At 40.1% G+C, this 25,457-nt stretch overlaps 1 protein-coding gene and 1 long non-coding RNA gene across 4 annotated transcripts in view; one reads left to right on the plus strand and one right to left on the minus strand.

Moving 5' to 3' along the window:
* arhgef28a (Rho guanine nucleotide exchange factor (GEF) 28a) overlaps positions 1 to 472 on the minus strand; it is a 385,900-nt gene extending 385,428 nt beyond the window's left edge. For all 3 annotated transcript variants that reach the window (XM_073048304.1, XM_073048303.1, XM_073048302.1), the window contains exon 1: positions 341 to 472. The gene's annotated coding sequence lies outside the window, so the exon portion shown is untranslated. The remainder of the gene's footprint in view (positions 1 to 340) is intronic.
* A 375-nt stretch (positions 473 to 847) lies between these two features.
* Positions 848 to 25,457, plus strand: part of LOC140729036 (uncharacterized) — a 37,957-nt gene continuing 13,347 nt past the window's right edge. Inside the window, exons 1-2 of the long non-coding RNA XR_012099236.1 lie at positions 848 to 1,172; positions 1,380 to 1,466. This is a non-coding gene — a long non-coding RNA (uncharacterized lncRNA). The remainder of the gene's footprint in view (positions 1,173 to 1,379; positions 1,467 to 25,457) is intronic.

Consider the following 25,457-nt stretch of genomic DNA (forward strand, 5'->3'; position numbering starts at 1 on the left):
GTAGTGTGTACAATATTTAGAAAATCGTCATGCTTCACAAGCTTCTCACGTCTCCACCAAAGTGATGCTCATCTGTAAGACTGCAGCGGCAGCCGAGGCAAGGCACGGCATAATCCATTTTCGATTAAAAACAATCATCGTCAACATCAGAATTAAGTAATCTCGCAAGAAGCTAGATTCCCGGCCCCATACGACAAGCTTGCTCACTGTCGTTTTTACATCAAGCTTTTTGTTTGCCTCTAAGAACCGGAGTTGCGACATTGTGCGAGAATCTTTACTTAAAAGCAATTTCGTTTCCAGCCTTCAATCAATCAGATGTGCCATGCTCCCGGTTACGTACCTGCTTTTCCAAAATCTAGCGATTGCGGTTGCTCTCTCGGAGCGCCCGGGACCTTTGCAGTTCCTCCGCGTCTCGACTCAGGAGCGCTCCAGCATGTTTCAGAAATCACACTGATGGTTTCTGGGCATCCAACAAAACGTAGACCTGACTTGGAGACAAGCAGGCTTGCACACGTCACCGACTCTGACTGAACGGTGGAAAACAAGAGGCAAGCAAGCAAACGCCGCCGAGCGAGGTTGTCAGGAAGTTTTTCCTCACGATGGTGTTTTGCGACCAGTCTGAAGGGTGTCGTGACAGCTGGCCGCCACTCCGAAGCTGCACCTGATGCAAGCGCCTCAGATACAAACAAGCAATAAAGACAATTTCCGTCTTTAACTACCGCGGATTTCACTAATGTAGCGCCTCGCTAAGCAGACAAGAAGCCGTGTTCCCACGAACTACTAGGTGCAACTCCTGGGATCTCGCCAAACTCCGGCAACACGGCCAGCAGCCACGGACGCAGCCTACCACCAGCTTGCACCGTTCATTGGCTGCAACTCTTGCCCTGTCTAACCTGATAGGACGCTGTCAGCACAATGAATGTAAGGATTGGCTGAATCCCAGCCCTTGTCTGCCTTCATTGGCGAATCCAGTCTATTCGACGCAGGGTATCTCAGCCTGTGATTGGCTGAAATTTCAATGTATTGGTTGAACCAGACGAAAATCCAGAAGTCTACAGATGCTGGAAATCTGAAATAAAGACGACTGGAAATACTCACCAGCTCACTCAGCATCATTCTGAAAAGGGCGCTGGATAATTACTTGTCACTTTCCACAGATGCTGCCTGGCATGGTGAGTAAGTCCAGCACTTTTAGTCCTTTTAAAACTTATTTCTTCTTCCAGCTGCAGAATCATCCCAGATTCAAAGAAAGAATTCTATCAGAGTTTAAATACTAGTCACACACGGTAGTAGTAAAAAACCTTTATTAAATTAATTCGGGGATCTAGCAATAATATCGTATTCTCAGACAGTCATTGTAAATTCAATTTTTCCACCAGCTTTGGCCTTGCTCTCCGGACTTCAATCCCACCAATGCAGAGTTAAAAACGATTTTTAAGATGCTGCAGGGATATCACCCTTTAATAGTAAGTAATCATGCATCTGTCCTGCCCTTTGCAATAGAGTTGTGAAGAATAATTATTGCTTCAATGCTATTGCTCTTTTGAATATTCTGTCATATAACTAACTTCCACAAATAGAAATGCTTATTGAAAATTGTTTTGTGAGAATACACCTTGTTTGAGCTCCTTGTGTTTTGTGTATTTATCTGGACATTATGCTGTTAAAGATGCACTCAGATATACCCAATGAAGTGGCTACTGAGTGTATATATTCATGGTGTTCTGCTGCTGTAGCATATCTACCTCAAGGTTCAAAGTGTTGTGTGTTCAGAGATGCTCTTTTGCATACCACTGTTATAATGTGTAGTTATTCGAGTTAGTCTCCTTCCTGAAGCCAGTGCATACATTTTTGACCTGTGGGAGGAAACCAGATCTCCAGTGGAGGTGCACTGGGTCATAGGAAGTACTTTCCAACTCCATACATACAGCAGCAGAGGTCAGGCTTGAACCCGGAATACTGGAACTCTAAGGCAGCAATCCCTCTAGCTACATCATTGTGCTGCCTGTTGTGTATTTAATATTTCAGTACTACTTGAGTGATATTGTAAATATTTTGTTTAAGCACTCTTGTTCAGATAGATAATTTATTATAGGTTATATGTAAAATAAGTAAGTTGCATATGTGATGATGGTACCACGTGATGTGTGTGCATCTCACTTAGGGAAAACACAAAGTTAGATTCACGTTTCAACTCCTGCGTCTTTTTTTTAATTAGTTTAATGTTTTGGAGTTACAAAATATTACAGTGGTGACAAGGTATTTTTTAAAAAGAACCTGTGATGGCTACCTACTTGCTGAAGTGCGGTGAGGTATTCGAGTTTTAAAAAAGCACAACACATGGTCTTTGGAAAGAAAGACATGATTAAGTTTTAAAAAAGCAGTGAACAGAATTCACATGTTCATAAACAGTGAAAATGAGGTGATAATCAACCTTTAAAACAATGAACAGAAATATCTGGTTATTTTGGAAAGATGGGCGCACTCCATTACACAACTGATAACTGCATTTATATACAGTTTTGATTGAGTAGTATTTAAAAGCAAATGGAAAAGCCAATAAGAACAAATACCAGTTTTGCCGAGTGCATTGGATTTAAAGGCATACAGTTTGCTTTGGAGTTTGACTGTTCCAATTAAACCAGATGAAATGAGCTTTGCTGATATCATGAAAGTAATGTAGGAACATTTAGAACCACGAACTTTGTTGATTAAAGAACTATTTAGGATTCTTAAGCGGAATCAAATGGAAGGGGAGTCTATTTCAGCATGTGTGGCTGAATTCAAGAGATTATCTGATCATTGTCAGTTCAGTAATAGGCTTAATGATGCACTGAGAGATCATTTATGTTGTGGAATCTTACAAGGAAGCATTCAAAACCAGGTCCGAACTGAAGCACATCTTACATTTGAAAGAGTAGTTGAAATTGCTGTATCAATGGAAACAGCAGAGGCGGAATTGAGTTGCAGTTAGGAATAAAAGTGAGCATGAAAAAATGTCAACATCCAAACAGAAACCTACTGGCTGAACAAGTTGTGTTGCCATTGTGACAGGGACTCACATACACCAAAGGACTACAGGTTTAAAAGTGAAACTTGCAGAAAATGCAACAAAGTAGGTCACATATCGCCAGACAAGTATAAATGGCTGCTCAGGGAAGAGAAGGAGATAAAAAGTCAAGTTGCAATTTCAAAGAGCTCTAATTTGCATGCTGTTGATGGAAAATCTAATAATGGTGAGAGTGACACAGGACTGGCTAGCCTTGAGATTTACAATGTGGAAACAAACAATAGATAAGCAAAATGGCTTCCACCAGAAGTGAATGGCAAATTAATTAAAATGGAATTGGACTCTGGTTCAGTTGTTTCAGTCAATCCTCAAAATGAGTTTGAAAGGCATTTCAAAGACACTAAACTGAAGCCTGCAGATACCCAACTAAGAACACGTGGTTACAAAAAAACACGATGGCCTGCATTGCAGGCATGATTGGCTTTGACAACTACAGCTCAGCTGGAGATCCATTCATCGTTTCATGCCGCATCCCCTGCAATTGACTCAAGTGAAAGCAAATTAAGAAAGGTACTGGATGATGTGACATCTGTCTCCATGCCGTATACCAAGAGCCATTGCCCAACAGAAGGCAAACAGATGTTGGTGTCAAACTATGTGCCTCTAGCTGGAAAGCATATTGGACCAAGGAAGTACCATATTGTTCAGAGGAATCGTGGAAGTGTTGAAAGCAGTGATCAGACTACAACAGTTTTTTTTTATCTGAGGAAGCTTCTAATATGTAATGGGGCAGATACTTGCAAAATGTGGCTTGGTTTTAAGCTGGAAGAGAGTTCAAGGAGCTTCAGGAAAGTTGCAAACATTCAGCTTTTGTGAATATTAAGTAGCAGAATTTATCCTGCCTTCATTAAGGTTATTGCATGAACTTCAAGTGGGAGGGAAAAAACTGCTTGTGAAGTAGATGCAAAGAACCAAAGAACTTGGTTGAATGGAATGGCTGGATGAATGGAAGGCCAAAAAGAAAGGAGTCGATGGGGATACGAAAACAGAGGATTCAGCAGATGATGATGTGGATGAGGAAACTAAGAGGAGAAATTGGATTGCAAAGGGAGGAACAAAAGGATTAATAAGAGAATACTCCAGTGAACTAAATGCACCTCCAAGATTAAGATGCACATTCCAGAAAGAAAAAGAAAAGGCACGGGATAAACAGAGAAAGGAGTTGGGATTAGGAGAGAAGCAAGGATCAAATAAGATCCCAAGAGAAAAACCAAGAAAAGGGGAAGAAGGATGTCCAGAGCTGTCAGAACCACTTCCTGCAGTCACAGAATCACCTCCTACATCCATCATGCAGGAAACCCAGAACATGAGAACATATCACCCCCACAAGTGTAAGAAAGCTTAAACAGCGATGAAATATTTGGGCCTGAATGGGACAATTTAAAAGAAACTGCGCTGTGGATGTCTGTATATAGTAGCTGTATTATATAGTATACTGTGTTATGTAGTTGAGATACATTCTATATTGAGTTGGAGTTTATAGCTAAGCAGGGAGGAGAGTTCTGTATTTAATATCAGTAATATTTGAGTAATATTGTTTGATTAAGTATTCTTGTTCATTTAAATAATTAATTACAGATTAAATATAAAAATAAGTGAATTGCAAATATCACAACACTACCACATGTGCATCTTGCTTAAAGCAAACAAAGTTAGGCTCATGTTTCAGAGTCCCATGTCTTTCTTTTAATTAGTTTAATGTGTTGGGGTTACAAAAAAAAATCACTGCCTGCTGGCTGTGCCCATGTGCTGCTGCAGCGAGTTAAAATATGAGCAGAAACAGTAGGAAGAAAGATGGTACAAGCAAAATAGATTTACAAGTAAAAGGCCAAACTTATGAGTGCAAGTACAAATTGAGAGTCTGCTCCCAGGCAAAGCGTAATGGAAATCTCAGAATAGGACAAAGGACCGGGCCCTTCCAGTAATACATCAAAAGGATGGAGATGATTTTCACATAAATAACATCATTGAAACAGAGCTAAAGGGCACAAATGCTCAAAGGAAGTTACCAAATGAATGGAAAAAAAGGCTCTTTTGGTCATAGGTACTTGCATTATGCTGGAAATCCCATTTGTAGGAGTATCCCACTTGTAAGTCTTTCAGAGTATTCCGCAACCAACGCTTAACAGCTGTGGCAGGGCTTGAATGATATTATCACTTAAGTGAAACCAGGCAACAGTGGTGACAACACAAACAAGGAAATCTGCAGATGCTGGAAATTCAAGCAACACATACAAAATGCTGGTGGAACACAGCAGGCCAGGCAGCATCTATAGGAAGAAGGAAGAAGTACATTCGACGTTTCGGGTCGAGGTCGTTCGTTAGGACTAACTGAAAGAAGAGATAGTAAGAGATTTGAAAGTGGGAGGGGGAGGGGGAGATCCGAAATGATAGGAGACAGGAGGGGGAGGGATGAAGCTAAGAGCTCGAAAGTTGATTGGCAAAAGGGATACACAGCTGGAGAAGGGGGAAGGATCATGGGATGGGAGGCCTAGGGAGAAAGAAAGGGGGAGGGGAGCACCTGAGGGACATGGAGAGCAGGCAAGGAGTGATAGTGAGAGGGGCAGAGAGAGAAAAGAAAAAGGGGGGGGAGAAATAATAAATAAATAAAGGATGGGGTAAGAAGGGGAGGGGGCATTAATGGAAGTTAGAGAAATCGATGTTCATGCCATTAGGTTGGAGGCTACCCAGATAGAATACAAGGCATTGTTCCACCAACCTGAGTGTGGCCTCATCTTGACAGTAGAGGAGGCCATGGATAGACATTGGGTTGGAGGCTTCCCACCCAGATGAGCTCAATGTTATGTATGCTTGCTTTAACTGTCAAAACATGGAGGAAACTTCACAAACTCCCACAGCCCTCGATGATCCTGTGATTTCTGTCTCTGAGGCCGACATGAGAGCATCCTTCAGGAGGGTGAACCCACAGAAAGTATCAGACCTAAATCAAGTACCTGGCTGAGTACTAAGGATCAACTGGATAGAAGGTTCACAGATGTTGGTAGTCTGTGGTACCCACCTGCTTCAAACAGGCTTCTATTATACTGGTGCCCAAGAAGAACATGATAACCAGCTTCAATGACTATCGCCCAGTAGTACTTACATCCAATGATGAAGTGATTTGAAAATTGGTGATGAAACATACCAACTCCTGCCTGGGAAGCAACTTGGATCTGCTCCAATTTGCCTACTGCCACAACTGGCCCATAGTGATGGTCCATAGTGCCATCTCAGTGGCACTTTACTCAACCCTGGAACATCTGGACACCAAAGTTGCCTACATCAGGGTATCTCATTATAGAATACAGCTCAGAATTCAATTGCATTATCCCTTCAGAATTAATCAATAAGCTTCAAGACCCAAGCCTCAATACCTCCTTGTGCAATTGGATTGCCAATTTCTTGACTTGCAGACCCCAAACAGTTGGATTAGGATCAGCAGCTTTCCAATATCTCCTTAGCACAGGTGCACCACAAGGTGATGTGCTTAGCCCTCTGCTCTGCTCACTTTACACCTATGACTGTGAGGCTAAGGACAGCTCCAATGCCAAATTTAAGTTTGCTGACACCATTGTCACTGGCTGAATCAAAGGTGGTGATGAATCAGCATATAGGAGGGAGACTAAAATTTGGCTGATTGATGCCACAGCAACAACCCCTCACTCAATATCAACAAGACCAAGGAGATGACTGCAGGGGGAGGAAGCCCATGGTCCATGAGCCAGTCCTCATCGGAGGATCGGAGGTCGAGAGAGTCAGTAACTTTAAATTTCTGGGTGTTATCATTTCAGAGGACCTGTCCTGGATAGAGCGCACAGTGCAATTATGAAGAAAGCATTTTTTGAAAATTTTTGAAAATTTGGCATGACATCTAAAACTTCAACAAACTTGTATAGATGTGTGGTGAAGAGTATATTGACTGGCTGCATCATGGCCTGGTATGGAAACATCAATGCCCTTGAATGAAAATCCTACAAAAAGTAGTGGATATCGCCCAGTCCATCACAGGTAAAGCTCTCCCCACAATTGAGCATGTCTACATAGAGCAGGAAAGCAGTATCCATCATTAAGGACCCCCACCATCCAAGGCCATGCTCTCTTCTCATTGCTGCCATCAAGAAGAAGGTAATGGAGCCTCAGGACCCACACCACCAGGTTCAGGGAAAGCTATTACCTCTTAATCATCAAGCTCTTGAACCAATGGGGATAACTTCATTCAGCCTCACTCGTCTCATGACTGAACTGTTCGCACAAACTGTGGACTCACCTTCAAGGACTTTTCATCTCATGTTCTCAGTATTTATTATTTATTTATTTAAGAATATAAGAAATAGGAGCAAGAGTAGGCCACCAGGACTGTCAAGCCTGCTCAACCATTTAACAAGATCATGGCTGATCTGGCCGTGGACTCACCTCCACCTATCTGCCTTTAGTTATTAATATTATTATTATTTTCTCCTTTGTATTTGCTTGGTTTGTTGTCTTGTGCTCATTGGCTGTTTGTCCATCTGTTGATTTTGGTCTTTCGTTGATTCTATTGTGTTTCTTGGATTTACTGAGTATGCTCACAAGAAAACAAATCTCAGGGTTGTAATGGTGATGTATAATGTATTTTGATAATAAATTTACATTGAACTTTGAACTTATCAAACCTATAATGAAGTAGCAAAGTAGTTGGAAAACCAACTCAGCACCATCGGAAATCATGAATATTTATCAGTGATCAAGGGAGATCATTGACTAAATCTGAAAAATATTGTAACATTGAATTTGCACTTGGATCACACGCTGAGAGAAAGATTGTGTGAATATCAAGGTCCAGTTACAAAACATGTGAAGTTTCACATTTGAACAGGCTTTAACAATGTAAAGGAGCGTCTGTTCACACCAGTTATTGATTGCAAGCAAGATAAACTTGCATCATTAAATCTGCATATCCAATAGTGGCTGTATCACAGAGATGGGCCACTGAGTGGGGATCTGCTTTTGTGGGAGGAGCTAAACAAATCCAATCTGGGAATGCTGTTCTCATTTTCAATAAAACTATAACCTTGAGAGTAGACTTTCAGAACAAAATGCGAAATGAGCACTTCTGTTTGAAGAAACAAAAACAAACACAAAGAATAATACTTTCACAATACAAGTGTACATGATGAATTCTCTGATACAGCAGTGGAAATAACATCAGGTGTATATAAAATAAACAAGTTCAAAGCAGGAGTGTGAATATTCAACAATAGAAGTACAGATTCTGACACAGTTCTCCTGAAGACAAAGTCACTTCAGTGTAGATACTGAAGGCACTGTGAATTATGCTTAGCGGCCACTGTTGTTAGGTACAGGAGTGAAACCCAGTGTAATTTTCTGTTGTGTAGCCCTTCCACCTCAAGGTTCAAAATATTGTGCATTCAGAGATGCTCTTCTGCACACCACAGCTGTAATACATGGTTATTAGAGTTACTGTCACCTTCAAGCAGTCTGGCCTCTAATCTCTCTCATTAATAAGGCATTTTCACCCACAGAACTGCCACTTGGCAGATTTTTTTTTGTTTTTGACACCATTCTCTGTAAATTCTAGAGACTGTTGTGTGGGAAAATCCCAGGGGATCAGCAGTTTCTGAGATACTCAGACCACTCCATCTGGCACAAACAATCAGTCCATGGTCAAAGTCACTTAGATCATTTTCCTTACCCATTCTGATGTTTGGTCTGAACAACTAAACCTCTTGACCATGTCTGCATGCACTGAGTTGCAGCCACGATTGGCTGATTAGATACTTGAATTAATAAGCAAATGTAGAAGCGTAACTTATAAAGTGGCCATTGAGTGCATATCCAAAGATTCAAAGTACATTTACTATCCTAGAACATATAAATTATACAACATTGAGATTTGTTTGCTCACAGGTAGCCAGGAAGTAATCAACCCAAAAGTACCCAATGGAAGGAAAAGTAAAGTGAAAGATCAACACCCAATGTGCAAGAGAATGTGAAAAAGAAAACACAAATCATGCAAACAATTGAAGCAAACAACAGTTAAGTCCTCAGATCAGAACCCTGGAGCAGCCCAGAGTAGGCCCAAAGCCTCGCTATCAGTTCATCATATTAGCAGGCACAGGGCTGTCTCCATAGCCTCAGTGCTAAGGTAAGAGGAGTGGCTATCACAGAGAGTGAGCGAAATCAGTTCTTCCCTTGGATCCCGACACCCTGTCTTTTCAGTCTTTCTAGGCAAGTGCTTAAATTGACCAAACAACAGAACAGTGAAAGGCTCTGGCGCCCAGGGTAGATGAGTAAACCTCATGGAGAGTGAGCAAAATCGGCTCGCCTCCAATCTGGGCCAGCATTTAAATTGTCTGAACAGTGGGTTGTACCTTGCACTAGGACACGGCTACTGCGAAGGACTTGGGGCCTGGACCATGCTCCCCAATGTTTTACCCCAGGCCCAGGTTTCGCTGCCTAGCCCGTAGCCGCTCTCAAGCACTTCTAATCAGCCCGGTGCCCAAAGCAGTACAGCCTCACACCTGGGCCAGTTGTATGAGCATCAAATCTCCTCTGACTGGGCCCCGAATTCTCCTTTCAACGCCAGGCTAGTTGTATAGGCATCAGATCTCCATCTGAAACAATTGCAATACACCATATCAGCTCATCCCCCAAACTCGCCTTGCCATCAGTCACCCCTTCACTGTTTGCAGTGATAATTTAACACAACTTACCTCAGAAAAGGTATTTTTAGTGATGTTTTTAGTCAGATTTCTTAACTTTTTAAAATACAAGTGAGCTGTCGCATGCATTTGGTAGCACCATCTTAACCGGAAGCTTTCAATACCACAGCAACTCTGGGTTGATCTTATCAGAGATATTCCTTTTCTCCCAAACACTCTTCACCTACTTTCTCTGCCACTTAAAACTAAATTGGTTTCTCTTCATTAATGGAGAATGTGTGGAGCAGGTTAAGACCTACAAGTATCTGGGAGTACAGTTAGAGGAGAAGCTAGACTGGACTGCCAACACAGATGCCTTGTGCAGGAAGGCACAGAGTCGACTGTACTTCCTTAGAAGGTTGGCGTCATTCAATGTCTGTAGTGAGATGCTGAAGATGTTCTATAGGTCAGTTGTGGAGAGCGCCCTCTTCTTTGTGGTGGCATGTTGGGGAGGAAGCATTAAGAAGAGGGACGCCTCACGTCTTAATAAGCTGGTAAGGAAGGCGGGCTCTGTCGTGGGCAAAGTACTGGAGAGTTTAACATCGGTAGCTGAGCGAAGGGCGCTGAGTAGGCTACGGTCAATTATGGATAACTCTGAACATCCTCTACATAGCACTATCCAGAGACAGAGAAGCAGTTTCAGCGACAGGTTACTATCGATGCAATGCTCCTCAGACAGGATGAAGAGGTCAATACTCCCCAATGCCATTAGGCTTTACAATTCTACCGCCAGGACTTAAGAACTTTTTAAAAGCTATTATTAATGCTTTTTGAGATAGTGATTTAGATGCATATCATATTTTTTTTACTGAGTTAAGTATTGTATGCAATTAGTTTTGCTACAACAAGTGTATGGGACATTGGAAAAATAGTTGAATTTCTCCATGGGGATGAATAAAGTATCTATCTATCTTCTCTCAGTTCCGATGAAGGATCTTCAACTTGAATCTGTTTTTATTTCCACAGATGTTTTGCTAAGTGTTTCAAGAATTTTCTGTCTTTGTTTCAGATTTTTTAATTTTCATGAATTATAGATCAACTAGGTTTATATAAAATGGGGATAGCGGGTGGTGATTCTGAAAAATTAGGTCTGGTAAAAAAGAAGGCCGTTGCCAGAGGATTTCTCTATTGACTTGGCATTCACAATGACATAGAAAACTTAGGCACTAGATGCAGTTAAGACTGTTAAAGCACAACCTCCTTAAAGCATAACATTGGTTGCGAAAGTAGCCAGAAAGGCTACTCTTATGGGTTCCTTTCAAATGGCATGAAAAGTAGTAGACAACCTTTTAGTACCAATTGGCATTCATGTGAAATATTTTGAAATCAAACAAGTTGTGTCACACACTAACACGAACCATATGAATACAGAAATCAGATCTATCTTTGGCATACGCACACTGCCCTGAAGTCATGTTAAATAATTCCAAACCTTTCCATTTGAACAATTTATAAAGAGTTGTGGATGAAAAGCAGTGTTTCTTTTGTCTTTGACTCGCAATGGGGAAAGCAGAAAAGTCAGGTTGCATATTAGAGGAGGTATTAAAGCAAGTTTTAGTGATGAGTGTTTTAGAGCATGACCGTGAAACTTGATTATTCTTGACTTGTTCCACTTCAGATAAAAGATCTTTAACTTTTTTCTCTCCCAACAGATATTGCCTGTTTTATCATCCTGTGTTTAGATCAGATTTCTAGCATAATTTTTTTAGCTTTCTTCTCAAATGTAGGACTTCATTAAATTGCAAGTTATACAAATGAAGATTGTATTGTCTATAAGCAAAATCCAAACTGCTGGAAGAACTGCTATGGCGGCACAGTAGCGTATGCTTTACAATACAGCTGACCTAGCTTCAATTCCCCCCCGCTGCCTGTAAGGAGTTCATACGTTCTCCGCGTGACCACATGGGTTTCCTCCAGGTGCTCTGGTTTCTTCCTGCAGTGATGTACCAGTTGGTAGGATTGATTGGTTATTGTAAATTGTCCTGTGATTAGGCCAGGATTAAATCAGTGGATTGCTGGCTGGTGTGGCTTGGAGGGCCGGAAGGGCCTATTCGTGCTGCTTGGCCTGTAGAATACCTCACGCAGATTCCAGAATCTGCAGTCGCTTATATCTCTCAATTCTCCATCATTCAGTTTAAGGAACCGGTTAAACGGTGATTCAGGGGAATTGATAGAGTGAATAAAGAGGAAACTATTTCCACTCTCTGAGGGTCGATGGGTTTGGTGCTTAGAGGAGTTGAAGGTAGGGGGTTATGGTACTGGTAGAACTAGGCAAAAAAAAAAAAAATCAGAACCAAACATTTCAGTAAAGTAATTAAAGGACCATTTCTACATATCAATGGTGAAAGAAATTTGTACCTTTCTTCAAACACGAAAACTGACATGATGTCAAATTTAAGCTTTAAACCTGGAACCAATTGATTTTTGTAAACAACAGTTTTTAAAGGGTGTGGAGCAGTCTTTAGTTAAGTCACAGGTTACCCAAGATCTTATGAAATGATGGGGCCTTCCCTTGTCTCCACATTACAGTCATTCATCTCTGAAAATGAACGATCCTGTGCATGCTAGAAAGATGAACACTGTGCTGTTGGGCTGGTTCTTTCTTCTTAAATCTTTTTATTAATTTTAAACAAACATAAATGAAACATGAATACAAAGAGCTTGATGTAATTATTAATACATAATTAATAGGTTAAGGTATAAATACAAATAGATAATAATCCATCTATAATAACCTCCCAAACTCATAGCAGTTACAAAAAATGGAGTAAATAAGAAAAAGCTCCCCCCCCAAAAAAAAGAAAAAACCTAACCAACATGGGCCATTGCATTATGTCAAATATACACAGTTGCATCAATAACTCCGCACCTCCATCCAAATAATTAAGGATAATAAAAGTAAGGTTTAGGAAAAGTCAGTTTAGCTCATATGAAATTGTTGAATAAACGGTCTCCAAGTTTCTTCAAATTTAACTGAAGGGTCAAAGACAACACTTAATTTTTTCTAAACTCAAACAAGAAATACGGTAGTTGATGCTGGTTGTCTACAACAGAGAGTGCTTGAAAGAAAAACAGAAAATGCTGCAAACACTTACTAGGTCAGGCGACATCTGTGGGAAGACTAACATCATCGACATCTCCAGTCAGAGACCCTTCATCGGAAATGAACAGGTGACAAAAGAAGTTTGGTAAACTGCAGGGAGAACGAGGAGGGTAAAACCCATGGTGGTCAGGGGGATACGATGCAAACCTGGTCAATGAGTGTATGCAAGCAGTTAAAGGGTGAGAACATAAATGAAAAACAAAACAAAGGAAGGTGGAAGGTTTGAAATGTAGAGTCTGAGAGCATGCCCAGTAGGTCAGGCATGTCCTCCACTCCCACAGCAAAAACAAAGGAAGGGGGATAAAAAGCAAGCTGAGCTAATCTTACAGATGGATGATAAATATAGACTGAGAAATCAAATTAACTGAAGTGGTAAAATTCAGTATTGAGTCTCGAAGACTGCAACGTGCCCAGATGGAAAATGGAATGCTTTCCTTCGAGCATGCATTGTGTCTTGCTGTGAGATTACTTGAGGCTGCAGAGTGGAAGTGGGGTGGGGCAACAGGAAGTTTAAGGTAATTCCCATGGATTGAATGCAGGTACTCAGGAAAACGATGGGAAAATGCCTCATTGCAAGTTTTTCCTCAATTTCATAAGCAAGATAATTACCAAATATACATGGCTCCAAAGGAGGATTGTTTCAGTTTATATTGGCATTATTTAGCAATCTGGGGGATTGAGTTGCAAGTGAAAAGCTCTTTTATATCACAGCAGCACTAAAGTAGCCATTTAAAGGTCCTTGTACCTCATTCAAAGTAAGCAGCCATTGTAGAGTTTATGAGAAAGCACCAAGGTTTAACATAATAACTGCTTGGAACATTAAATATAAAAATGCATTTGTATATCAGCAATTCAATATGTAGTGTACATGATGTAAATCAATGGCAAGTAAAATTCCAGCTGATGCACCCACCATATAATGGAGTAGACTGTGTTCATGACATGTACAAGGGGATTACGATTTCCCCATATATTCTCTATTGTCTGTAAACCCACTGCTGTTAAGCAGTTCCTAGTACTACTGTTTATCTACCAAGAACTGAAAACCATGCTTGTATAATGACCAACTAATAACGCTCCCTTTGGGAGAAGAGATAACCATTTATTTGAAATTGCAGGTTCCAAGTGAGATTTGTAACTAATTGGCTTTCCTATTTTCTGGATGTAAAAACCATGACTTACCAGTGGGAGTTTACATTTTTTGAAACCAGACTCCAGATAACGCAGAAACAGGCAGAGTGATCTGCCACATGAATGATGGTGTTTTGTGATCCAGTGATGTATAGCACAGCCATTTAAGTAGCAGTGAATAATAAATTAGAACTGCTCTTTGCAAATTGGTTGGAGTCAGAGAGCAAAGTTGAGGCACAGAGATGCGAATTCAGGGACAGCCGTGGAAATAGATTCATGTGGTTGTGATTGCTACCTGTTATAAACTGTACAAAAAATGTTCTGTACTGTAAGATTGTTGAAAAAGAATATTTCAAAATAAATAGAAAGTAACATTGAAGTTAATTGCCTTGTAAGATTGTTATTGATTGAATAGTTAACTGCACTGTATTTTTGCAATAGAGTATGTGCTTATCCTATGGCAAGAAGAGGAACACTGCACACTTAAAGATGTTTCAAAATATATCCTAATTTATCCGTTCCTTGGTAACAATCTAATGGCTCTTCCAAAATGCAAAGAAATGTGTCTGTTTTTTCCCCTACATCTGATATAGTCATAAATTCTCCTTTAATTCTCTCCGATACTGAATACTCTCTCTACTTCTTCCTCTGCAAATATCTGTCCTTCTGGCAAACTTACATAAATTTAGAAATATTCCTGGCTTGCCATTTCTACACTTCTCATTTACTTCTTCTGACTTTCACCCAATCTACTGTTCTTTCTACTCACTTCACTCACAGTTTTACACTTTTCTTGCCAAATTCTGGCCATATAAATTTTGTGAAATTCCAGTGAAGTTCATCAAGTTAATCCACTCAGAAGTCCTTACAGTAGAAACATCAGCCTCACACCAATATATAACCTACGACCATCTGGCAAGAAGAGCAAGCCATGATTTCTTTTTGATACAATGTTTAATTTCAATTCACATTTAAGAATGCATTGAACAATTCTTAACAGCTGAAGAGATTATGCTGAGTAAAGTGTGTATATACAATTCTTGCTCAATGTGCATTAAAATTTAGATATTTCAAATCTCTATATCTTGCAATACAACTGGCAAATAATGTTGCTCAAATTTTTAAAATATTCAAAAAATATATTCCCCATAATGGTATAACTTTCAAAACAAAATCAAAAACACCTGCAAATTATTAGAGCAGAGAGAACTAATTGCCTGCAATTACCCTAATATTGTTTGTTCATTCTTACTGGCACTTATACAAGTTCCTAGCTGCAAATCTATTAACAACTAAGATAAGTCTGAGTTTTATGTAAAGTTGTTTGAAATTTGAGCCGATAAATTGCAGCATTGCCAGTAAGTCTAGGAACTCGTGCATTAGTCACCCTCTTCCTATTTTACTGATGTACGTGAGTGCATGCATTTATTTCACTTCCAGTCAAATCTAATTTCTGTGAAAAGAGCGATATTATACATGATAAATCTATATTTTCTGTCTGTATGTATGAACTTAGCAATATTTTGTTTTCATCCTACATTGTTGCTGAGAATTAATTTGCAGGTCAGGCTGTTTTTCATTTCACAACTTTAAGTTTTCTTTGAGAACCCATTAACTTATCCATTTTCTCCCCTTTTTTTTCTTTCAAAATGTTTTAAAGGATACCGTTTTCTTTCAGGTATGTCCCTCAGATGACCCATATTAGAGTATAATCTTTTTTTCAGCTTATTCAGCTGTGGAGATACCACAGCAACAATGATCCTACTCAGCTGAAATTTGCACACAAGCACTTTGAGTACAGTTCACTGCATAGCAAGCAAACGTGGGAACTCTGGCCAATTTTTGCTCCTTAATCCAGATTCACTGAGGTCAAATTAATCTTGTTACACTGTCCTGGCTGCGATTAACTAACAACACAAAAAGTGAATCAAAAATAGACATTTGCAGATTAGGATCGTTCAGCTACGCCCTGTATAAATTTGCAAACTTATCTAGTAAATGCAGTTTAATTTATTTGGCCTTGAATTGAATTCATAATGGAAATCCAAATCATCAAAAAGGATCTGCATGCGGAATTTTAATGCATATTTTATTTTAACATTACATATAGTGTCATAAAATATGTAGTCTTAATGTTAAAGTAATCAATATCTATATTTTAAAATCAAGTTACCATTTGATTTAGAGATAGATGTAGTAATAAAACAAGGAAGAACTTTTCTGTGGATAAAATCTCATTTGAAACACCGCAGTGCAGAAGATCTAAGACAGTAGGTTTGAACAATTTTCTTAATGCACAGTGTGGAATGTTTCATGGAGGACAGCATTATGAATCCTGGACTTTCTGCACGTAACTGAAGCATACTTTGAGAGCAAAATGCTGCTCGCATAAACACAGAAGGAACCCATTTACCCTATTGAGCCATAGAGTTCAAAACAACCCTGTGGGGTGGGTGGGGAGGCACAGTGGGCCAGAAGCTACTTCCCTTCCTCCAGCCCTGCAAATTCTTTCAGATATCTGTTCCTCGTTCTTTTTAACACTGCAATTGAATCTGTTTCCACCACCATCACTGGTTATGGTACCCAGATCCTAACCAGTCACTGCATAAGAAAAGTTTCCTCATAGCACTTTTGATTCCTTTGCCATCATTTTCATTCTCCATACCCTGGGTGTTTTCCCCTTTACAAATGGGAATGCTTTATGGATCAGCTGTCTATACCCTTCATGACTTTAAATATGTCTACTGAAGTCCTCACAACCTTCCTTGTTGATTGGAGGACAACCTTCTCTCGTCCACTCTATCCACACACCTGAAGTCCCTTTTTGTTCAGAAAATCTCTTCTGAAACCACTCTAAAGCTTTCAGTGTCTTTCCGTAAGACCACAAGACCATAGACCATGAGACATAGGAGCAGAATTAGGCCATTCAGCCCATTGAGTCTGCTCTGCCATTTCATCATGGCTGATCCCAGATCCCATTCAACCCCGCACACCTGACCTCTCACCATATTCCCTTGATGCTCAAAACATTCAGGAATCTATCAACTTCAGCTTTGAATATACCCACAGACCTGGCTGCCACCACAGTCTGTGCCAGAGCATTCCACAGATTCGCCACTCTTTGGCTAAAAAATTCCTCCTTACTTCTGTTCCAAAAGGTCACCCTTCAATTTTGAGGCTGCGCCCTCTAGTTCTGGCTACCCCCACCAGAGGAAATATCCTCGCCACATCCACCGTATCTAGTCCTTTCAACATTCAGTAGGTTTCAATGAGATCGCCATGCATTCTTTTAAATTCCAGTGAGTACAGGCCCAAAGCTGCCAAATGCTCCTCATTTGTTAACCCCTCCATTCCCAGAATCATCCTTGTGAATCTCCTCTGGACTCTCTCCAATGACAATACATCCTTTCTGAGATAAGGGGCCCAATACTGTTGACAATACTTCAAGTGTAGCCTGATCGATGTCTTATAAATCTTCAGCACTATCTCCTTGTTTTTTTATTCTATTCCTCTTGAAATGAATGCCAACACTGTTTTTCCCTTCTTTACCACAGACTCAACCTGTGAATTAACCTTCTGGGAGTCTTGCATGAGGACTCCTCAGTCCCTTTGCACCTCTGATGTTTGAATGTTCTCCCCATTTAGATAATAATCTGAACTATTGTTACTTTTGCCAAAATATATTATCATACATTTTCCAACACTGTATTCCATCTGCCACTTTTTTGTCCATTCTTCCAATTTGTGCGAGTCCTGTTGCAATCGCATTGCTTCCTCAGCACTACCTACCGCTCCACTTATCCTTGTATCATTCGTAAATTTTGCCACAAAGCCATCAATTCCACTAAGTTGGTGACAATGTGAAAAGTAGCAGTCCCAATATTGACCCGTGAGGAACACCACTCATCACTGGCAGCCAACCAGAAAAGGCCCCCTTTATTCCCACTCACTGCCTCCTGCTGGTCAGCCATTCCTCTATCCATCCAGTATATTTCCTATAACACCATAGGATTTTATCTTGTTTAGCAGCCTCATGTAAGGCACTTTATCAAATGCCTTCTGAAAATCGAAGTAAATGACATCCATTGCATCTCCTTGGTAAACTCTGCTTGTTACTTCCTCGAAGAAATCTAGCAGATTTGTCAGGCAAGATTTCCCTTTACAGAAACCATGCTGACGTTGACTTATTTTATCATGAGTCTCCAAGTACCTCAAAATTTCATCCTTAATAATGGACTCAAACACTGAGGCTAGGCTAATTTGCCTATAATTTCCTTTCCTTTGTCTTCCTCCCTTCTTAAAGAGTGGAGTGACATTTGCAATCTTCTAGCCCTCCGGGACCATGCCAGATCAAGTGATTCTTGAAAGATCATGACCAATGCATCTGTTATCTCTTCTGTAACCTCTCTCAGGACTCTGGCATGTAGCCCATCTGGTCCAGGTGACTTATCCATTTTAAGACCTTTCAGTTTGTCTAGCACCTTTTCTATTATAATAGCAATGACACTCACTCCTGCTCCCTGACACTCGTGGACCTCTGGCATACAGTTAGTGTCTTCCACATAAAGACTGAAGCAAAGTACTTCATCTGCCATTTCTTCGTCCTCCATTACAACCTCACCAGTAGTCCAATATCAACTTCCAATTCCCTTTTATTCTTTATATAACTGAAAAAACATTTAGTATCCTGTTTTATATTATCAGCTGGTTTGCCCTCATCCTTCATCTTTTCCCTTCTTATAGCTCTTTTTAATTGCCTTTTGTTGGATTTTAAAAGCACCCAATCATCCAACTTCCCACTCACTTTTGTTACCTTATATGCCCTTTCCTTGGCCCTTATGTAGCCCTTAACCTTCCTTTGTCAGCCACGGTTGCCTAGCCTTGCTGTTTGAGAACTACTTCTGGGGGACATATCTATCCTGCGCCTTGTGAACTATTCCATGAAACTTCAGCCTCCTCTGACATCCCCACCAGTATCCCTCTCCAATCCACCTAGGCAAGATCCTCTCTCATGCTTCTGTAATTCCATTTATTCCACTGCAAGACTGATGATACATGTTGCTTGTGCTTCTCCCGCTCAAGTTACAGTATGAATTCAATCCTGCCAAAGGGTCTCAGCCCGAAACATCAACTGTTCTTTTTTCTATAGATGCTGCCTGGCCTAGTGAATTCCTCCAGTATTTGTGTGTTGCATAAATTCAATCATATTATGATCACTGTCTCCTAAGGGTTCCTTTACATTAAGCCGACTAATACAATCTGTATTATTACACAACACCCCGTCTAAGATAGCCTTTCCCCTAGTAGACTCGAGCACAAGCTGCTCTAAAAAGCCATCTCGTAGGCGTTCAACAAATTCCCTCTCTTGCAATCCGACACCAAGCTGATTTCCTAATCCCCTTGCATGTTGAAGTCCCTCATTACGACTGTGACATTACCCTTATTACTTACCCTTTCCATCTCCCTTTGCATCTCAACCCCACATCTCGGCTACTATTTGGAGGCTATATACGATTTCCATTATTTTTACCCTTGCAATTTCTTAAATCCACCCACAAAGATTTGACATTCTCTGAGCCTTTGTCACCTCTTTCTAAAGATGTAATTCGATCTCTTACCAACAGAGCCAGACCACTGCCTATCCTTTCAATACAAAGTATATCCTTCAATGTTAAACTCCCAACAATGACCTTCTTTCAGCAACGACTCACTGATACCCACAACGTCATACCAACCAATCTCTAATTAAGCCACTGGTTCGTTCACCTTATTCCAAACACTACGTGCATTTAAATACGGCACCTTCAGTCCTGCATTTTTCACTCTATCATCCTCAGCTGTCATACTGGTTCCCATCCCAAGGTGTAATGCCCAAATTTTGACACAGTACTCCAATTCTGGCTGAACTAGTGTTGAACAAAATTTCATCATTACATCTTTGCCTCTGTTTAGAACATCCAGGATCCTGTGAGTGTTCTTTTTTCTTTTAATTAGAAAAGCACACGTTCTCAAACTCCATTCCCATTTTCAACAAGTAACGAGTTTACAGACAGTGGTCACTTTATTAGGTACAGGAGTGCAACCCCCAGTGTAGTCTTCTACTGCCCATCCACTTCAAGATTCAATGTATTGTACATTCAGGGATGCTCTTCTCTGAACGCACAACACAGTGTTGTAACACGTGGTTATTTGTTTTATCGTTACCTTCCAGTCAGCTTGAACCAGTCTGGCCATTCTCCTCTGACCTCTCTCATTAACAAGGCATTTCCACTCACAGAACTGCCATTCACTGGATGATTTCGTTTTTCCACACCATTCTCTGTAAACTCTCGAGACCGTTGTGCGTAAAAACACCAGGAGGTCAGCAGTTTTAGAGGTACTCAAACCACCCCCTCTGGCACCATCAATCATTCCACTTGTCAAGTCACTTGGATCACATCTCTTCCACATTCTCATGGTTGGTCTGAACAACAAATGAAGAAACACTAAATTTTAGAGATGACTCAATGCAGTGTCACTTGTGAACTACAGTGAATATTCTGTATCATTGACAGGGCTGACAATGGTACATAGTCCTGCTGAAGGGTATCGGCCCAAAATGTCGACTGTACTCTTTTCCATAGGTGCTGCCTGGCCTGCTGAGTTCCTCCAGAATTTCATACGCGTTGCTTGGATTTCCAGCCTCTGCAGATTTTCTGGTTTGCAATCGAACATCACAAGGATCTGGTTTATAAACCAGCAGTAAAGATGCAGACATTTGAGTACAGCCTCAACGAAGCTGGGCCACTAGCATCTAAATTAAAATAACTCTTGCATAAAAGCAAAGAATTTCTGTCTTGCATCACAGTCTTTGGATTAATTTCCCGAAACAGGCAATCTTTTCATCTTTAGCAATGCCAAACACTGGGTCTATTTCACAAGTTTCAAAAAAAATGTAGAGCAGGTATTTAAAAAAAATGCTTGTTCCCAGTATCTCAACATCGTGAGTTAGATGCACTTTCTTCAGCTGAACAAGGGTAAAATAGTTCGAACATGAATTACACACACACACACACCTTGCTCCAATATTAGTTTCTTTTTCCACAGATAGTGTCTGATTGTCTCCATTTCCAGTTATGATTTCAGATTTCCAACATCCATATTTTTATTATTTTCAATAATGTGAACTTAACTATTTAAGCACAGCAGTTGACTCAGCTATTAATTTACAAATTATTCTAATACTTTTAATTGGAAACACACAAAATGCTGGAGGAACTCAGTGGGTCAGGCAGCACCTGGATTGATGAAAAGTTTTGACATGAAACTTCAACTTTCCATTTTCTTCCATCGATGCTGCCTGACCTCCTGTGTTCCTCCAGCGTTTTCATCGCCACTACAGATTCAAGCATCTGTAATCTCTACTGTTAATATTTATATTGTTTTTCATACAACTGTAAACTTGTTCAATTAGAACTTGCAGCAATTAAGATGCTGCAGCAGCCATTTTCTGTCATTCAACATTTTATTCCATTACTTTGAAACAATGGGAAGTGTAATGCACGTAAGCTCTCAATCAGCTTCATTCTGAAACAAAATAAAACCACAAAGGAAAAGGGAACTTGAAGTCTTATAAGAGCAAACACGAGGAAATCTGCAGATGCTGGAAATTCAAACAACACACACAAAATGCTGGTGGAACACAGCAGTCCAGGCAGCATCTATAAGGAGAAGCACTGTTGACGTTTCGGGCTGAGACCTGACGAAGGGTCTGGGCCCGAAACGTCGACAGTGCTTCTCCTTATAGATGCTGCCTGGCCTGCTGTGTTCCACCAGCATTTTGTGTGTGTTGTTTGAAGTCTTATAGATAGATAGATAGATAGATAGATACTTTATTCATCCCCATGGGGAAATTCAACTTTTTTTTTCCAATGTCCCATACACTTGTTGTAGCAAAACTAATAACATACAATACTTAACTCAGTAAAAAATATGATATGCATCTAAATCACTATCTCAAAAAGCATTAATAATAGCTTTTAAAAAGTTCTTAAGTCCTGGCGGTTGAATTGTAAAGCCTAATGGCATTGGGGAGTATTGACCTCTTCATCCTGTCTGAGGAGCATTGCATCGATAGTAACCTGTCGCTGAAACTGCTTCTCTGTCTCTGGATGGTGCTATGTAGAGGATGTTCAGAGTTTTCCATAATTGACCGTAGCCTACTCAGCGCCCTTCGCTCAGCTACCGATGTTAAACTCTCCAGTACTTTGCCCACGACAGAGCCCGCCTTCCTTACCAGCTTATTAAGACGTGAGGCGTCCCTCTTCTTAATGCTTCCTCCCCAACACGCCACCACAAAGAAGAGGGCGCTCTCCACAACTGACCTATAGAACATCTTCAGCATCTCACTACAGACATTGAATGACGCCAACCTTCTAAGGAAGTACAGTCGACTCTGTGCCTTCCTGCACAAGGCATCTGTGTTGGCAGTCCAGTCTAGCTTCTCGTCTAACTGTACTCCCAGATACTTGTAGGTCTTAACCTGCTCCACACATTCTCCATTAATGATCACTGGCTCCATATGAGGCCTAGATCTCCTAAAGTCCACCACCATCTCCTTGGTCTTGGTGATATTGAGACGCAGGTAGTTTGAGTTGCACCATATCACAAAGTCCTGTATCAGTTTCCTATACTCCTCCTCCTGTCCATTATAAGCCAGTTTTGCTTTTTTGTTGCATTAGATAGCAAGCACATTATACTGCACGTTCAGCTCTAGTGTCTGGGTTCAAATACAGTCCTAGATCAAGATAAAAATTAGTTTTGACTGCTTCTAATAACTGAGTGGGAATGTGAGCAGTAATGGTCATCCAAATATAGTTCAAGCAGATATAGTCAAGCTGAGTGAGGTCAACGGTAACATGACAAATGAAGTACAAGTTGGAAATATTTGGTTGAACAACAGCAGGAATTCTGAGTATTTTCGAATGGCACGGGATGGGAAATGTTAATGTTCAAAGGGGTACAAGTCAGTGAAAACTTAGATGCAGGTGTAGCAAATGGCTAGAGAGGTAAGATTGCCATTTACTGCTAGATGATTTAAGTACTCTTACTGCAACCACAGAGGGCTTTGGTGAGAAAACGCCTGGAGTATTATGTGCAATTTTAATCTCTTAAATGGGAGTGCAGTGAAGATTCATCTGATTGGTTCCTGGAATGGCTAGTCTGTCACATGAAAGGAGTTTGAGTAGGTCAAGTCTCCACTCTGTAGAGTCTGGAAGAATGAGAGTAACCTCATCAAAACATGCAAATTTCTTAGTGGTCTCTACCGGGTTGGTAGAGGGATGATGGTTCCCTTGTGTTAAATGATTCGGGGCTGAAATGAGGAGATGTGTTTTTTACTCAGAGCCAGGCGAAGCTTTGGAATTCTTTACCTTGAGGTATTAGGGGAGTTCTATCATTGATTGCATTCAAAATTGAGATTAATTTAGTTTCAAAAATTAGAGAAATCTAGATATAGGGTAGGAATGGTGGACCAGGCTTGAGAGCCCAGATAGGGTACCTGGTTCATCTTTCTTATACGGGGCCTAACAATTCATAAACTCGGTCAGAGGGTCCAAGGATTACTGGGATGGGAAGTTGAACTAAAAGTGATCATTTTACACTGTACTGGGGAAAATAATGGAGTATTTACAATTCCTGTACCATACATTATCTGCGAGTTCAATATTAATGATGAGTAATACAGGCAGAAAGGCTTTCGCATCCTTCATAATGAACATTCAGATTCATTTATCATATGTACATCAAAAAATACATTTAAAAGCATAGTTTATGTTAACAAACAACTCAACTTAAGGATGTGCTGGGTGCAGCTACATATTCCGGTCCCAGCTTTACATTCCCATAATATTCAGCATTGAGCAAGAGGGCATTTTTTAGAAAAAAAATTTATGATGAATGCTTACAAAAAAGTACAGGGGGTGTATATCTCCATCTATGCAGCAAAAACTCTCGAAAGTTCCTAATTTGTGATACAAGATTTTGTTTCTGTTTTTGTTAATTGACATAAAATCAATTAACAATGTTTATTAGCTGGTTAAGAATATAATTAAAATTACGAGGGTGAACATAGATAATTAAATGCTACATGGAAATAATCACTGCGGAATGACCAGGAAGACAGATGAATCACCAGTGGAATGCAGCTGACTAGGACTGCAAGTCTGAATTGTAAGAACTATTGAAATAATATTCCAGGGTTTTTCTAGACCACTGCATTCCACACAACCTTCTCATCATGAAAGTCACACTTGTGTTTTTTCCATTTCCCTTACAAGATTGGTTGAGTCAAATTGTACAAACTACACTTGGTGTGTAAAGAGCACAGGCTTAACCTGTCCAGAACCATTCCCCTATAAGGCACATCAGCTCTGGCCCAGGAACTGGGTTCATTAAGGCTTCTCCTTTCTCCAAGTGCACCTCTTTATATTATTATCTCTACTGTATTTTACTTTAATTTGCATTTAATTTAGTTGCAATTACAAAAATGCCTTTCACTTTATGTATCAGCCTAATGCACAACTTTCTGAAGTGTGTTTTAGTTTAGCTTTGTCCATTATGTAGACATTTTCAGGAGGCAAGAATAAATGCATGTAACCAAATGAAAATTCCAAAATATTTCAGTTCTAGCATTGTACTTATTGAAAACCAGCATACACTATATTAATATTAGTATACATAGTGTATTTTGTAGTTGATGAACAATGTACTGTAATCTAGCGCAACTAAAATTACAGAGTCATAGAACACTACAGCAAGAAACAGGCTCTTAGGCCCATCTAGTCTATGCTGAACCATTAGTCTGCCTCATCCCATTGACTTGCCCCTGGATCGTAGCCATCCATACCCCTCCCATCCATGTATCAATCCAAATTTCTTTTAAATATTGAAATAGACAATACATGCACCATTTCCACTTAGAACCTGTTCCACACTTTCACCACTTTCTGAACGAAGAAGCTGCTCCCCCTGTGTTCCCTTTAAACTCTTCAATTTTCACCCTTAATGCATGACATCTAATTCTACTCACCCAAGCTCAGTGGAAAAAGCCTGCTTGCGTTTACCCTATCTATACTGTTCATAATTTTGTATACCTCAGTCAAATCTCCCCTTATTCTCATATGCTCTAGTGAATAAAGTCCTAACCTATTTAACTTTCCCTGTTACTCAGGTCCTCTAGTCCTAGCAATATCGTTGTAAATTTTCTCTGCACTCTTTCAATCATATTTACATCTTTCCTCTAGTTAGGGGATGAATACTGCACACAATACTCCAAATTAGGCCTCAACAATGTCTTAATGAACTTCAATATAACATCCCAACTCCTTTACTCAATTCCATGATTTAAGGCCAATGTGCTTTCTTTATGCTTCTATCTGTGACACCACTTTCAAGAGTTTATGGGTCTGTGTTC

This window comes from Hemitrygon akajei, chromosome 6 (assembly GCF_048418815.1).
Source record: "Hemitrygon akajei chromosome 6, sHemAka1.3, whole genome shotgun sequence".
Classification (NCBI taxonomy): Eukaryota; Metazoa; Chordata; class Chondrichthyes; order Myliobatiformes; family Dasyatidae; genus Hemitrygon; species Hemitrygon akajei.